The sequence below is a fragment of the Lissotriton vulgaris genome, chromosome 7, assembly GCF_964263255.1.
Source record: "Lissotriton vulgaris chromosome 7, aLisVul1.2, whole genome shotgun sequence".
Classification (NCBI taxonomy): Eukaryota; Metazoa; Chordata; class Amphibia; order Caudata; family Salamandridae; genus Lissotriton; species Lissotriton vulgaris.
In genome coordinates, this window is record NC_141695.1 from 632,060,714 (window position 1) to 632,076,832 (window position 16,119).

At 41.5% G+C, this 16,119-nt stretch overlaps 1 protein-coding gene across 1 annotated transcript in view; it reads right to left on the minus strand.

Annotated features, from left to right (window-relative positions):
• LRRC59 (leucine rich repeat containing 59) overlaps window positions 1–16,119 on the minus strand; it is a 149,765-nt gene that overhangs the window by 95,722 nt on the left and 37,924 nt on the right. The window lies entirely within an intron of this gene.

Sequence of the window (16,119 nt, forward strand, 5' to 3'; positions counted from 1 at the left end):
AGTATAATGCACACAACTATATCTAAATTGTTATAAGCACACATTTATAAAAAAAACACACATCTACAAATTGCACATCTAACTAGAAAAAACACATCTAAAAAAATCACATCTATAAAATTCACATCTATACTAAATCTTGTGTCAACTATAAACCTATATGTTGAAACAATATGCTTTATAAGAGTGACATGTGTGTTGTAAGAAAGTGTACATCTCAGTATAAGCTTGATAATCAATTGTCCATGAATACTTGGCACATTTTTAGGGTGTCCATTAAAGTAGTCAGGCAAACATTTTTCTTGAATGGGAATGACATTTACAGACCGAAATCAGACAGAACAACATAATTACATTGAGGCCAAACACCACGACATCCAACGATAAAGCCATGACATTTTACAGTGTTGCATTTTGTGAGATCTTTAATTTGCTGTGACAGATCCTGATAGTATTTCACTTTACTCTCAAACGCTAATTCAAGGAAATTCTGAGAGTTTTCAAAACGAATTGAAACATCAATCATTACAGCTGTACCATTTTTTGGTAAACACTACATCTGGTTTTCGTAGTTCTCCTTGATTATTCTTAACATGAAGTTCCCTATATGCCATCCAACCACACCTTTTTGCTCTATTAATGAGCCATTCCAGAATTTTGTTATGTCTTTTTATCCTAATGTCCTTAGTTTTAGGACATGCGCCTGAAATATGAGAAATTGTTTCGCAAACATCAATTCACTACTTACATGTAGCAAATGCATGATTTCTTCCCCTAGTGATGGTTTCTCTAGTATATAAAACATTTGTTCTTGACATCAGTGCAGCTATGTACTGGTGTTCTTTCATTTTGTTATGCTTGCTGATCCAGAAGTTTGAGGTTGGATTACTTGCTAAGTATTTTATACCATCACCTTGGACGGGAAGATTTGCCCATTTCTCAAATTCTTCTTTTCTCCAATCATATGTTGCTAACAAATTCAAATCATAGCTCAGAAACCTACTGTCTAAAATGTTGAGATTGTGCGTTTTGATTATCATATCTTCTCCTGCATACATGAATGAATGAGCTATGTATAGGTCTGGAGCTGCCCTGAGATACAATAAACCATTGACTTTATTGAGACCAATTTGTGTACATAGTTTTGGTATACTGAGGCCCCCACATGATCTTTTTGAATATAGGAGACCATCACATGGGTATGCAGGAAGGTGTAGAAAATGTTTGACATACTTTTTTATTGTTTGATCCAGAACATTTAAATTTGTTTGCTTTTGCTCCGGTCATTTCCAATTTGAATGATAGTTTAGGGACCAAGTACTGACACAAAATTCCTATTTTCTGCATGGGGTTAAGTGGTAGATTATCAAGTTGTTGAGCTCAATTGACAAGAACCTCATTAGTTTTGTTGTTGCTTGTATGGCCAGTGTGTGGATCAAAGTTCAATCCGAGGTATCTCTCACTTTCTCCTGGATGAATGTTTTCAATATTTTCTTTTTCAAACTGCCATGGTTTACAGTTGTTAATCAGGATTTTATCTTTATGGTGACTGATATAAAATCCACGTGTCTTTTTCACATTTAGGGCCATATGTATCAACATACAGATTTGCGAATCTCAAGTAGAGATTTTTTAGAAATCGCTATTTGAGATTAGCAAATTGGTATGTATGTAGGAAATCGAATTTTTTTGCGATTTCTTAAAATTCCTTAATTGCGATTAGCAAATTGCAAATCGCAACTAAGGAATAATTTCCCATTCATTACCATGGGCCAGGACGCTCATAGGAATGAATGGGAAGGTATTCTCAATTTGCGATTCGCAATTTGAGAATCGCAAATTGAGAATAATTTCAAGGGTGCAGCAGTGTCCAAAGCACACCCTGTTGCACCCCTGAAATTAGCATGGGTGCACATGTGGCGCACATACATGCCCTAAGGGCCTGTATGTGCTTCCCATTGCACATTGAAAAATGCAAAAAAGTGCATTTTTCAAGGAATTTCGCAAATTACCACCAACTTGAAGTTGGTGGTAATTTACGATTCCTTAAGGCCAATTTGTATTTTTTTAATGCTTCTACATTGCAGTTAAGGAATCTCAAAATTTGCGATTCCTTAAATGCAATCGCAAAATAAGGAATCGCAAATTTTGCGATTCCTTATTTTGCACTCGATTCTGCTACATATATACCATTCAGCTCAAATTAGGTCGCAAACGCCGAAATTCTGAGAATTTCGGCGTTAGCGAACCCATTTGAGCTTCATACATATGGCCCTAAGTTTTAATCCTGTTGTTTTACTGAACTTTTCGATGATTTTCAGATTTGTACTCATTCCTTCCGAGGTGCTGCTGAGTACTGCGGAGTCATCGGCAAAGGCGAGAGCGGTGGTTTGCTCAATATGACCATCTGATCCAAATGTAAAGCCCTTGCCTTTTTTCTGAAGATCACAGATCAGAGGATCCATTGCAATGTTAAATAGTAGTGAGGATAAAGAGTCACCTTGTTTAACCACAGATTTAATTGTTATTTCAAGAGTTGCTTCATTGTTCTTTCCCTTGAAACATTTTGTTGAGTCAGTGTACAAGTCTTTTATTATGTCTCTGATGTATGCTGGAACTCTGTGCCTTGCGAGACTCTGTATAATATGACTATGGCTGACAGAGTCGAAGGCTTTTGATCTACCTATGAACACTACTGCTAATGAGTGACTGTTTTTTCGTGTCCCTTTTATGATATTTTACAGGAGAGTCAGATTCTCGAGACAATCTCTCACCTTCATGAAGCCTTTTTGTCTCGTATTCAATAAAAAAAAATGGGAGTCTTTTTGTTAGTATTTTTGTGAATAACTTCATGAATGCAGTACCAATGGTAATTGGAGGCCAGTTACTGATTTTTTTAAGTTCACTAATCGGTACATTCTTGGGTATCAAAATTGATCGGTTCTTTTTGATACTTTCTGGTACTGTTCTCATCAACAACCAAGACGATAACATTCTGGGCAGCAGTCTTGGTTGCCTGCTGTGCACTTTATACAAGTCGTTCAGACCAATCTTATCAGGCCCCACTGCTTTCTTTAAATCAGAGTCATCGAAGGCATAAGTTATTTTGAGCAGTGTTATTTCTTTACATACATTTCTAATTTCGTAATCCTCTGGTATCTGATCAATCGGCATGAATTTAGTGTTTTTCTTGTTTTCTTTCTCAATTATGTTTTTGTAGTATTGAAAAATTTCATCAGCACTGATTTGGCAAGTGGCATCTTCCGCCCCATCAGTGATAATCCTGTCAATTTTCTTTTTGCCTTTTTTAAACATTGCCTGGTGTTCTTTATAGCTGCCCTTTGCTTTGGCATAATTTTTCTTGTGCGTCCGATTAAGCCTTCCATTTTTCTTGTCTTTTTTTGTTATCTTGTTCCCTACTGAGGCATTCTGGTACTCATCTTGAGCAGAGTTCATAGGCTCATTATTGAGTTCACTTGCTGGTTCATTTGTTGGTACACTTGCTGGTGTAGGACTTATATCATTGGTGTTTTTTGCGATATAAGTCACTACCTCATCAATCAGATTCATAGCAGCATCGTGTTGCTCTACGTTTTGGGTGTACTTCTCGATTTCTGTGATTCTATCTCCCAGCTTATCAAAGTTCTTGATTTTTTGTGCACTTTTGCGTTGTTATTTCCACTGTAACCTCTGGTTCATCGCAAGAGTCATATTCAGAAACATTTGATGCTTGCAGTACATCTTTTGCCGATTTTTTGCTTTTATCTCTTCTATTTCTTCTTTTTTCTGCAATTTGTTTTCTGTTTTTATTGTCAAAATGTGGAACCATCAGCGCATTAATATTCCTCTTGTTTTCATATACTTTTTCCAATTCTGATAGTAGCAGTATTTCTTCTTGTGACCATAATTTTGACGGTTTGTTGCTTGCTAGAGCTGCTAGTCTAGCCTCGTTTTGCGCTCTTGGATTCGCATGCCGAGCATATTGAGAAACACCAATCTTTGTTCCAAATCTGAGGTCACAAAAGCTACACAGGAATGGCAGCTCTCCTTTTTAGGGCTTCCTTTACATTTGGCATAGTGGCATGCAATATTGTGGTATTCAGCTTCTTTGTCACATTTTGAGCAGTACGTTTTAAGATAGAAGCCTTTGTGCTTGTTGGAGACATGTTTTCTCAGTTCTTTAAAAGTTCCCAAAATGTCTCCACACAAGTCACATTTATACTTTTCGTTTGGGTATTTCCAATAAGTGACTTTTTTGTGTAGTCACTTTTGTTTGTTATTACATCTTTGCTGACCTTGTACACTTCGGGAAGATTTTCAAAGATTGTTGTACCAATGCAGTGGCGGTGCGTCCATTGGGGGTGTTGAGGCGTTGCCCCACTAATGCCACATGGACAGCATGGCCACATTTCCTCCTCACGTCACTTATAAGTTCACCGTCCTGACCTGACTCGAGTCTGTCAGTCAGGACGCTGAAGGGGGTGGGGCTCAGGGTTGGGTTTGAATTGACTGACACTGACAGCAGGCAGGCCCAGTGCACATGTTCGGGTTTGGGATGGTCATTTTTCTTCCCAGACCGAACATGCGCATTAGTACTAGCCCGTAGTGCTGCTGCTGCACATCAGGAGAGCCTGCGAGGGGACCCCGGTCTCCTAGGGGCAGAGACAGTCCCTGCTCGAGCCAATCCTGGCACTGCTGGAGCAGCGTCTGGATTGCCTGAGGGGCTGCCACCACCAGCCAGCCAATAACGCAGAACAGAAGATGTTGAACTTGAAGGTGGAACTTGAAGGCGCCATTCAGCCAACGCAGGCCCAGGAGCAGACAGCAGAGCCGGCGCGACCCGACAGGTACGTTTTTAAACTTTATTTTTACCCCGCGCTAACCCGGCCCCCGCAAGTATTGCTAGCCGCGGCCCACGACTTTCCCAAACACACCCTTCAAAGTCGGCAGCTCAGTCAGCTATGCTGTCGCCAATTTGAGTAGTGGATAGGTTAGTCAGTTATGTGGATTCAGAAGGATAGTGGAGGGATAGAAGAGGGAAAAAGGTTTGCATTTATATAGCGATTGTTACCCCTGATGGGGTGTTGAATCGTTTTTTTTGGTGAGTAGCACGCTACCCTGAACTCATAAAGGATTAGTGTTGAATTAGTATAGTGAAATATGAAAGTAATTTGAGAAGTGGACATATTAGTCTTATATTTTGATTGAAAAGGATAGTGGAAGGATTTCATTTTTTTGTATTTTGTTTTGTTTTAGAGGTCATAGCAATAGTAGGGGGACTGGGATGAGTAAAAAGGGATGTAGAGGGGAAGAGTCAGAGGGAAGTGTTTAGAAAGGCTTGTTTGGGTGGATAGGTGTAGTAAAAGCGGTGTTAGATGATGCAAGGAGAGGTAGAGTAGGGGAAAGTCTAGAAAGGATTATTTTTGGGATCATAGTAGTGATGTGGGATTTGGGATGAACGAGAGAGTGGATGTAAAGGATATATTGCTTGAGGTATAGGGTGAAAAATAGGGTAGTACATTGAAAAGAGTAGTAGAAAGAGGTTTGAGATGAGTCAGAGAGTTGAGTTAGAAGATGTATTGAGAGGGGTATAGGGTGAGAATAGGGTAGTGCATTGGATATGCTGAATTAGAAGAAAGTAATAACTATATAGATCCATTAGTACATGGAAAGTATATGGATGTATACAGGAAGTAAGTATATGTAGAATAAAGATATTGATAGCGGTATAGGGTGAGAAATAGTGTAGTGCATTGGAAAGAGTAGAAGATAGAGGCTTGAGATGAGTCAGAGAGTTGAGGTAGAGGATATATTGAGAGAGGTGTAGGGTGAGAAATAGGGTAGTGTAGTGTAGACTTTTTTAGGAGAAAAGTAATAAATATATAGATCCAAGTACGTGGAAGGTCTTTAGATGCATAAAAGAAGTCAGTGTATGTAGATTAAAGATGCCTTAGATAAACTTTGGTTTTCAAGTATTGTTGTACTTAAATGTGTATTTATGTTAAAAACATAATTATTTGATATGTTTATACAAAGCAATACACATATATAGGTACATATCTATAATACAAATAAATGCTTAAATAGAGACGGATATTCTGTATATTTCTGTTTGCGTATGGTGCTAATGTGGGGAAGAGACAATTCTTGAGTAATTTTCTGGAGATTAGGTGATTGTCCATAGATATTATGTTGGGAGGTAAAGAGTTCCATAGTTTTGCTGCTTGAACAGAGAAGGATATGCCACCCATGTTTTGTTTTCTTGTATCTTGGGATTTTGAGTCGAGGTGCCACTCTAGAGCAGAGGTTTCTTTGTTGAATGTTTTGGTGATTTATTCCTGATGAAGAGTGGTCCCATTCCATGTATCACTTTGTGGGTAATATAAAGCAGCTTGAACAGGTAACCAATGCAGGGCATTCAAGGCAAGGGAGATGTGGCCTCGCAGTTTGATATGCAAGAGTAGTCTGGCAGCCGAAATGGGGGAAGATTTGTCGCAAAGTTTTTATAGTAGCAAAGCTTGATCTTGCTAGTTTGTCCATTTGGGCATTCATCAATAGCATGGAGTCCACGGTTATTCCAAGGTTTTCTACTTCCTTCAATACTTTAGGCAGTGATCCCAGTTCATCAAGCCAGGCGGCAAGCGGGTCATAATGTTTCCAATCACCACACATGAGTATTTCCGTTTTGATAGCATTCAATTAGAGATGGCTCCAAGTCATCCATTGATCCACTGCTCTGACACAATGGAACATTGGCGAGTTTCCAATGTCTTTGGAGTATTCCAGTTGAAGGAGTATTTGTGTGTCATCTGCATAGTTATAGCATGTGAGGTGAAATTGATTGATCAGTACCGGTAATTACTTCATGTAGATGTTGTAAAGCATAGGCGAGATGATAGAGCCTTGAGGGACCCCTGCTTTTGTGGAGTACGGTTTGGACGAGAAAAGTGGGGTATGGATGACATTAGTTCTGTTTTGAAGGTAGGACGGGATCCAGTCTAAAGCATTCCCCTCTATGCCGGCTTCATAGAGTCTTTGTATCAGAGTGTCATGGTCAACCGTGTCAAAGGCAGCAGAGAGGTCCAAGAGGGGTAGAGCAGCAACGCCATTGCAGTGAACTGTGTTCTTCAGGTCATCCCAGATGGCAAGGAGGGCAGATATTTTGACTCTTCCTGGATGGAATCCGGTTTGGAAGTCTGAAAGTATGGCATTCTCTTCCATGAATACTGACATCTGGGCGAAACATGCTCTTTCTATCAGTTAGCCCAGGAAAGGTCCTTTTGTAATGGGTCTGTAGTTGTCAGGGTTCAGCGAGTCAAAGTTTATTTTCTTCAGTAAAGGGTGTATGTATGACTTTTGAGTTCTTCTGGAAATATTCCGGCAGTTAAGGAATCATTGAGATTCATCTTACTGGAGTGGCAGCTGTGTGTTAAGAACTGTCTTGAAAGTTTGCGGTGGTCATGGGTCAGACGGGTTGCTGGCAGGCCTGCTTGATTTGATCAGGTACATAAATTAATCATGTTAAATGTGTTGGAAGGAATGGAGAGGCTGGGTTAGAGTATTCTTAGATTGTTGTTTTGTAAAAGGGTTAGTGCTGGTGCTTTGTCTCTGTTTTAAGTATGAGTCCCACGTGTCTGCTTTGTCTGTGTAATGATTTGCCAGTTTGTCTGTGAAATCTTGAGTAATGGGATGAGTTCCTTTTAGGCAATTTGGTTTATGAAATTCATTGAGTATAGTATAGAATTCTTTATTTGCACATTTAGAATTCTTTCTGATTAGTACCTTAGCTGTGCCTCTTTTTTTTTTTTTTTTTTTTTTTTAAGTTCAAGAAAATTTTATTGGATAATAATAAGAGAGAAAACCAGGTGTCAAAACAAAGTACAACGTGATATCAAGTTAAAGAATCTGAACAAAATAATACAATCATACAAATACAAGCATTATAATGAAAGAAATCTGGGTACAAGATGAGAAAAAAGGAAAAGGCAGAGAGAAAACACGTTAAGCATAAAATATGAAAAGCATAAGAGCATTGGAAAGAATTAAAAAAAAAAAAATTTGATACAATGGAGGATAAGTGGAATGTATCGAGCGATTAAGGAGGCTTAGGAACTTCCTGTTGTGAGGGCGGAGGGTGAAACAAGCGTTTACTACAGGAGTCCAAATAAAGTGTGACGGGAGTCCATAAGTCCATGCGTTTTGTAGCCATACATGCCGGGAAAACATGGGCGGTATCGAGTCTATGGTTATGGCATACGTTAAACCACCACGCCTTGAAGGAAATTTTGGAAAAGTCTTTCCAGTTGACCGTTATTTGCTGGAAGGCAGCGGCAAGTAATAGGTCAACAATCTGAGGTTTCAAATCAACGTCATCCCAACAAGGAGAGAGGCTACCCATAAAAATATGCGTGTGAGAAAAAGGGATAGAAGTGTGGAAAATTAAATTAATTTGAGCCCAAACCTGTAGCCAAAAATTACGAACATGAGTGCATAAAAATAACATGTGAAATAAATGAGCTTGTGGTGACGAACAAGACCAGCATGTGTGGGGAGTATTAGGAAAGCGTTTGTGAAGGTCAGAGGGTGTGAAGAGGAGTCTATTGTAAATAAAAAACAAAGTCTGAGTGAGGGTTGCTGCTCTGGAAGATTTGCGAAGTTTGGTCCAGATTTTGTCCCAGAAGGAGACCAACCAAGAGACAGACAAATCATGCTCCCAAGACTCTTCCACTTTAGATTTAGGCCTTGGAGCCTCACCAGCGTGAAGGTATTTGTAAATAGCAGTAGCTTTTGGTGTAGTGCGTAAGAAGGAATGAAGTGCGGAAGTGGGAGTGGATGAAGCAGAAGGAGGGCAGGGCTGAAAGAGGTCATTGTATTTCGTTAGGACTGTATTTTTAAGCAATTGGTATTTGCGTGCAAAGGAAGTGGGTAAGTCATAGAGGGAGCGAAGGGTATCAAAAGATAAGAAAGAGGAGTGAGAAAAAAGTTGGGAGACCCACTGCAGACCTCGAGTATGCCAAGTTTTCAAAAAAAAGGGTCTGTCACGGATGAGTAAGGACGTGTTATGCCATATGGGGGAGGAAAGGAAATCAGCAATGGTAGTAGGAGGTGAGTGCGTGGAAGAGAGGAGTAATTTAGTGGTAAACTTATGAATCGGAGTAGAGATAGAGGTGGGTTTGCGAGAGAAGGAGAGGTATTCAGCAAAGGAAAAGGGAGAAAGAAGGAGGCGTTCAAATTTGGCCCATAGAGGACAAGGGGTGTCAGGGTCTTGTAGCCAAAAAGAGGCTTGCCTCAACTGGAACGCCTTGTGGTAGGCTGGGAAATCAGGAAAGTTAGCCCCACCTTCTGATTTAGGACGAATCAAACGTGCTAGAGACATTCGTGGCTTCTTTTTGTTCCAAAGAAAGGAGATTAGAATAGAGTTGATCTTTTTGAAAAATTTGGAGGGGACAGGGACCGGAATATTAGAGAGGGTGTAGAGAACAATGGGAGACAGCATCATTTTAATAGTGTCAAGGCGACCCCACCAGGATAGGTAAAGGGGATGCCACTTGGATGTGAGATCCGTTAATTTTTTTTTTTTAGTTCAAATCTTTTTTATTGAGCAAAAACAAAGATGATAACGGCCATAATGCATCAGTAGATTTACATTCGTATTGGAGTGACGCCGTGGTCAAGCATGGATCAATGCATATAGAACAATACATACAGGAACGGAAAATAAAGCATAATGAAAACAAGAAGGTAACATCATACCGAATCTGTAAATGAGATGAGATGAATGAATAAATAAATGGATAAACAAATAAATAAATAAATGAGCAAGGTAAACAATAAAATATGCCATCATTGCAATCTTCACGGTTGTGCACAGTTCCGTAGAGCTCTCCATCCAAATTTTATCAGATAATACCAGGTATACTTGTCATCCCTGCACCTTGTGTCTAAGTCTGGTAAGCCCATATGGGCAGGATATAACCAGTACAATTCGTGCGTCCAGCACCCCCACATTTACTAAGAGTTGATCTCATTGCTGGTGTATCAAAGGTAAAGGAGGCCTGGTCTAAAGAAGACCATAGTTTTTTGTTGGTAACCTGCCATGGTGATGAGTGAAGAGCAGGATTGTCAGTGCCCCTAATGCAGGATAGCCATTCTCTCCAGGCATTAAAAGAGACCTCAGATGTTGATTTCCAATTGCATAGGACTACCTTGCAAGCTAGTGTTAGCAGGAGATCTAGGAGCTGACGGTCATGATCACCCTTTAGTAGTGGGTCTAAAGCCCCCAGGATAATGTAGATGAATTCCCTTGTAGGGTGTATGTCAAACGTGTGCCCAATGTAGTCAAAGATTCTAGCCCAATATGTTTGGAGCATGGGGCAGTTAAATAACATGTGTGGAAGGTCCCCAATACCCGAGGAGCAGTTCCAGCAATTCGGTGTATCTCGTAGCCCAACCTTAAATAATCGTTGTGGGGTCCAGAAAGCCCTGTTAAGAATCATATATTTGGTCTGTGATAGTATCGGCGAGACCTCATGTGTGAGTGCTGATGCATGTATCCTGACCCAGTCTATGCTTATGCCAGTGTTATTTGGTTCTGATTCCCATTTTGCTTCGTTACGCCTTATCGATTTGTTGGGTGTTGGTGCAAGAAGTTTATATATTTTTGAGACAAAATGTCCAGAGGATTGAAAGTGAGGGAGCATAGATTTCAGCCAAGGCGTCGCTAGTTTGAACGTTCTGCTGGATAAGGCTGACTTTAGTTTCAGGAATGAGTAAAAGTCAATCGGTAGTAGGGAGTGTCTAGCCTGCAGAGTCGAGAATGGTAGTGGCATGTTATTTTCGTGTAGGTCTGCAATCACATTAACACCTTTATCAGACCAGTGTTCCCATATTATGGGCGATCCGCCAATTTTGAGTGACGGGTTACGCCATAAAGAAGCAGATGATGAATTATGGATTTGTAGACCAGTTTTGTGAGCGCGGTCTAACCGCAAGAGAGCTCTCTTGGTATTAAGTATGATGTATTTAGAATTCGTAAGATGTGAGAGATCCATTGTGAGCACAGCAGAGAGCGGGGCCTTTCCGATAATGGATCTCTCGATGTCAATCCATAAGGGCGTATAAGTAGGGTCTTCGGTAAACCAGGAAGCTCCTTGTTTGCAGAGAAAGGCGGTTTGGTAGTTTCTGAAATTTGGTAGACCTAAGCCCCCTTTAAGCTTTGGCAATTGCAGTTTCTTCATGGCAATTCTTGGTTTCTTCCCCTTCCACAGGAAGTCCGTTAACGACTTCTCAACTTTATGTAGAAAATCCTCTGAGAAGGTCATGGGGAGCATACATGCCATATAATTTACCAAGGGACTGATCATCATTTTTAATGTTTCCGCCCTACCCCACCATGAGAGGAACTTTGGGGACCAGCCATCTAAGAGTTTTTGTATTTTTTTGTAGAGTATCTCCTCATTAATTTTTAGGGTGGTTACCAAATCCCTTTCAAATTCCAGACCTAAGTATTTAAAACTCTTCGGCTGCCAGGTCAGCCCGGAATCGCCCAGGATGTTTTTATCACACAGATTATTTAACGACTTCACCTCAGTTTTATCCTTGTTCAGGGAGTACCCAGATACACTTGAGAATTCTTCGATTGTGGAGAGTAACGCCGGTATAGCCTTATCAGCCCTTTCACTCATGACCAATACGTCATCAGCATAGGCCGTGAGTTTGATTGTACAGTCTGCAAACTGAACTCCTGCAATTTCAGGGTTTTCCCTAATATAATACAAAAAGGGTTCAATTGCCAGGAGGAATAAGGACGGGGACAATGGGCAACCCTGCCTTGTGCCTTGTTCTAGACTAAAGGGGGAGGAAAAGGCGCCACCAGCCCGCACTCTAGCAGAGGGACAGGCGTAGAGGGACATGACTAACCTAGTGAATAGGGGACCCAGGTCGAACTTGTGTAGCACAGCATTTAAATAAGTCCAGTCAACTTTGTCAAACGCTTTTTCAGCGTCTAGTGTGATAGCCACGGTGGGCGTTGATAGGAACTTCGCTTTTTCAATAACGTGAGCCAGAATTCTCGTGTTATCGCTCGAAAGCCTGTTCTTCAGGAATCCCGCTTGCGAGGGATGTATTAGGGTCGGCAGAACCTTCTGGATGCGTTTTGCTAAAATCGATGCCAAGAGCTTACAATCTAAATTTATCAGTGAGATAGGCCTGTAATTTTTGGGGAGTTTATGATCTTTGCCTTCCTTGGGTATTACAGCAATTACGGCTTCAGCCATAGTTCCCTTGACCTCTCCTGTGGTGCTAATTTCTTGAAAAACTTCTAATAGAGGAGTTGCAAGAATATGGGCAAAAGTCTTATAAAACGGTGCAGTATAGCCATCAGGGCCAGGGGCTTTCCCTTTTTTAAGGCATTTGATCGCGCTAACCACCTCCAATTCAGAGATCGGTTCATTTAAAGCTTCCCTTTCTGCGGTCGTAGGTGTTGGTAGTGTGCAGTTCGAGAGATACTTCTCCATTTTTTCACTGTCAACGTGTACGTTCCTAGCATAGAGTTTTTCATAAAAGTCTTTGAAAATGTTCGCAATCCTATTGGGATCAGACTTAGGAGTACCATCGCCATCGATTAAGGAGGTAATGGTGTTCTTTTGAATTTTAAATTTAAGATAAGCCGCTAACCCCTTCCCTGCTTTGTTCGAGTCGCAGATTTTAAAACGCTTCTTCCTGTCCAGCCAAATTCCTGCTTTCTCACTGATAAGTTTATTATATGTGTATTTTTGATTGGACAGTTCATTTAGGACTGCAGGGTTCCTACTCGTCAGGTATTTGTGCTGAAGTTTCGAAATGTCTTCTTCTAACTTCAACAAGGCCGCAGTGCGGTTTTTATTAATAGCAGAGGATATTTTTATAATAAGTCCCCTTATAGTGGATTTCAGTGCCTCCCAACGGATGGTGTCTGAAGTGTCCCCTCTCTTATTGGACAATAGAAAGTCTCTAATGGCGGTATCAAGGGTTTCTTTGTGTTTCGTGTCATTAAGAATAGTATCATTAAATCGCCACATAGATTGACGGGTAGATGGTGTAAGATTAGATAGTGTAAGGGAGACGCATGAGTGGTCAGAGACTAATCTGGGAGCAATGTCCGCGTCCTCAACTCTTGCCACTGCGTTTTTAGATATGAGTATATAGTCGATTCTCGAGAACGAGTCATGTGGCGGGGAGTAGAAGGAGTAGTCTTTGCCATCAGGATGCAGTAAGCGCCACGTGTCCACCATATGGAATCTGTTGCATAGTTTCATGAATGCCTTATGGGCTTTGCCTGGACGAAAGACGCATTTAGAGTCTCTATCCAATACAGGGTCATATGGGAGATTGAAATCGCCTGCCAAAATATGGAGTGCTGTGTCAGGAATGGAGATGATCTGCTTCGAGAGGCCTACCCAGAAGGACGGATCATGTGTATTTGGGGCATAAACAGTTGTGATAAAGAACTCAGTGTCATCTTTGCGTAATGTCGCCGAAATCCATCTCCCTTTCGTGTCTGTAGTAGTAGAGACTACGTCCACATTCGCATTCTTGGCCACTAGCATCACCACCCCATTCTTTTTTGAGATTGCTTCAGAGCCTATCACTTCGGTGTAATATTTGTTACGTAATGTGTGAAATAGCTTCGCCTCTAGTTTTGTCTCCTGCAGTAAGGCTATATCTCCACGTTGCCTACGTAGATAATCAAGTACCTTTTGACGTTTAACTGGCTGATTGAGACCTTTCACATTTAACGATAATATTCGAAGATTAGCTATCGTTGTTGTCCCTATTGGAGTGTCCATTACAGGAGCCATCAATTATACAATAAGTGATACCGTCTCATGACCCATGCGTATGCGCGAAAGTTGGATCGAGAAGAGGGTCTCATACCTTTGTCAAAGCCAGTAGAGTCATATATCGCATTGAATACAGGGTTAGTACCCTTTGTAGGGGATCGGCGGACAGAGTTAAAGCTCCGGAACACAATGTAGTGCAATGTACGCAAGTTAGGATGCAAAATGGACAAAACTAAACAAAACAATATACAAAATGCAAAAACAATCCCCCCCTTTATTCCCACCAACCTCCCTCCACCCTCCTCCCTCACCCACAACCCACCCCTCCCTCCCCAATAGTAGAAACAACAGAACATGGCGACTCGGGAATGACGACCACGAGGCCGCCTCCGAGCAGCTTGCTCATTACTATTAATCTTTTGGGGCTGCAATCCCAAACTAGTGAAGGAATAAGCCAAGTATGTTGGCAACAATAAACGACAAACAACAATGGTGCCAAGACCTTGAGCGCAGGAAGGTCAATGTCTTGACTTCAGTATCATAAACCAAGCACAACAGCAACTGTAGAAGAGTCACTGTGGGTGCACCTGACATCAATGGGAGTGCTATAAAACAACACCACAGCACAGTACTTCATACTTCAGTACATCATAAACCAAGCACAACAGCAACTGTAGAAGAGTCACTGTGGGTGCACTTGACACCAATGGGAGTGCTACAGAACAACACCACAGCACCGTACTTCTTCGAGGTCCAAGAGGGGCACAGGTAGTATCATGGCAGCACAGATATAATCATTGTGAGTCACTTTCAAATCAAGGATACAAGAGATCGCTCTGAAACAGATCCAGGTTCAAAAGGATACGCTGGCAGGGGGCCCAAAAGGTACACAGAACATTAACGTGACGGACAAAATTGGCCAGAACCAGACCCCATGCGGGCGTGCCCTTATTAGTTCTTTCAATTACAGACATGGTAAACAACCATTTAGTAATACCAGACAAGAGACCCTCATGTAAGTTCTAGATCAAACAGTCATTTCAATGTGGATTCAGGAACATGAGAATAACAGTATCAAAGGTTCAAGCCTAGACTCATCCTGATCCGGCTGAAGAGGCTCCTTGTTGAGCTGAAGGGGAGACCTCCATGGTGCCATCGCTGTGGTCGAACAGGAATTGTCGCAGTTTTCTCGGGTCAGAGAACACATGTGTCACACCTTGTATGGTTACTCTAAATTTCGTCGGACCAATAAATCCATACATGTGACCAAGTGATTTCAATTGGGGTCTCATTGCGAGGAAGGCCTTCCTTATGTCCATAGTCTCCTTACTGAAGTCCTGTGAGATGAAGATTTTGTGACCCTTCCATAGCACATGGTTATGCTTGCGGGCGAAGGTAAGTATCTGCTCTGTGTGCTGATATCTTAGCGGTTTACACACGATCGCTCTTGGGCCCTTCTGATCCTTAGAAATTCGACCTGGTACCCTATGAGCTCTATCAAACTCAAGTGGCTGAGTGAAGGTTAGATTTGTGGCCTGCGTGAACCACTCCTCGAGGAAGGGTATGCATGCGCCATGTGATTCCTCTGCTTTTTCCGGCATGCCAAAAATTCTTAGGTTCCCCCTTCTGTTTCTGTCTTCCAATTCCGCAACTTTTTTCACAAGGTGGTCTGAGCATAAGGAGAGGTTCTTGATAGCTCCACACGTTTTATTCTCAAAGTCTTCCAGTTTGCTTATCCTGGCCTCGGACTCCGTAATTCTTGAGTTGATGTCTTTGATATCCTGGCGAATAGCTACCACCTCTTCCTTGGTGGATTTGGCCAAGTCCCTAACCTCTTCTAGCCTGCTCAAAATTGTAGCCATGGCATCCGTCATTTCTTTATTCCCTTTGACTGGCGTCGGTGGGTTAGATTTCAGGCGTTTAGAAGTTACGCCGTTTTCTTTGTCCCCCATCCTTAAGTTGTAGTTGTGCGTAGCGATTTGACCTGACGCTGTCTTGTTCTGAGTCCCCCCAACTCACGGCGCAGATACTGAATTGCGTTGCGTTGCGTCGTGAATTGCGTTGCGTCGTGAATAGTGAGAGACGATTTTTATTGAAGAGAGATCATAGGTGCACATTCATCAGTAGGAGCCGTCATTCGCACAATACTCGTGGTGTTTCCTTGGAAATATCATTTAAATCATTAAGTGTCATTCGCACCCTTGTAAATAGCTCTAGCAACAGTTGCTGTAGAGGTTCAGCCAGCACGTCATGCACAGTGTCTCAGATTCAGTCCATATACATGCCACCAGCTTTCCTA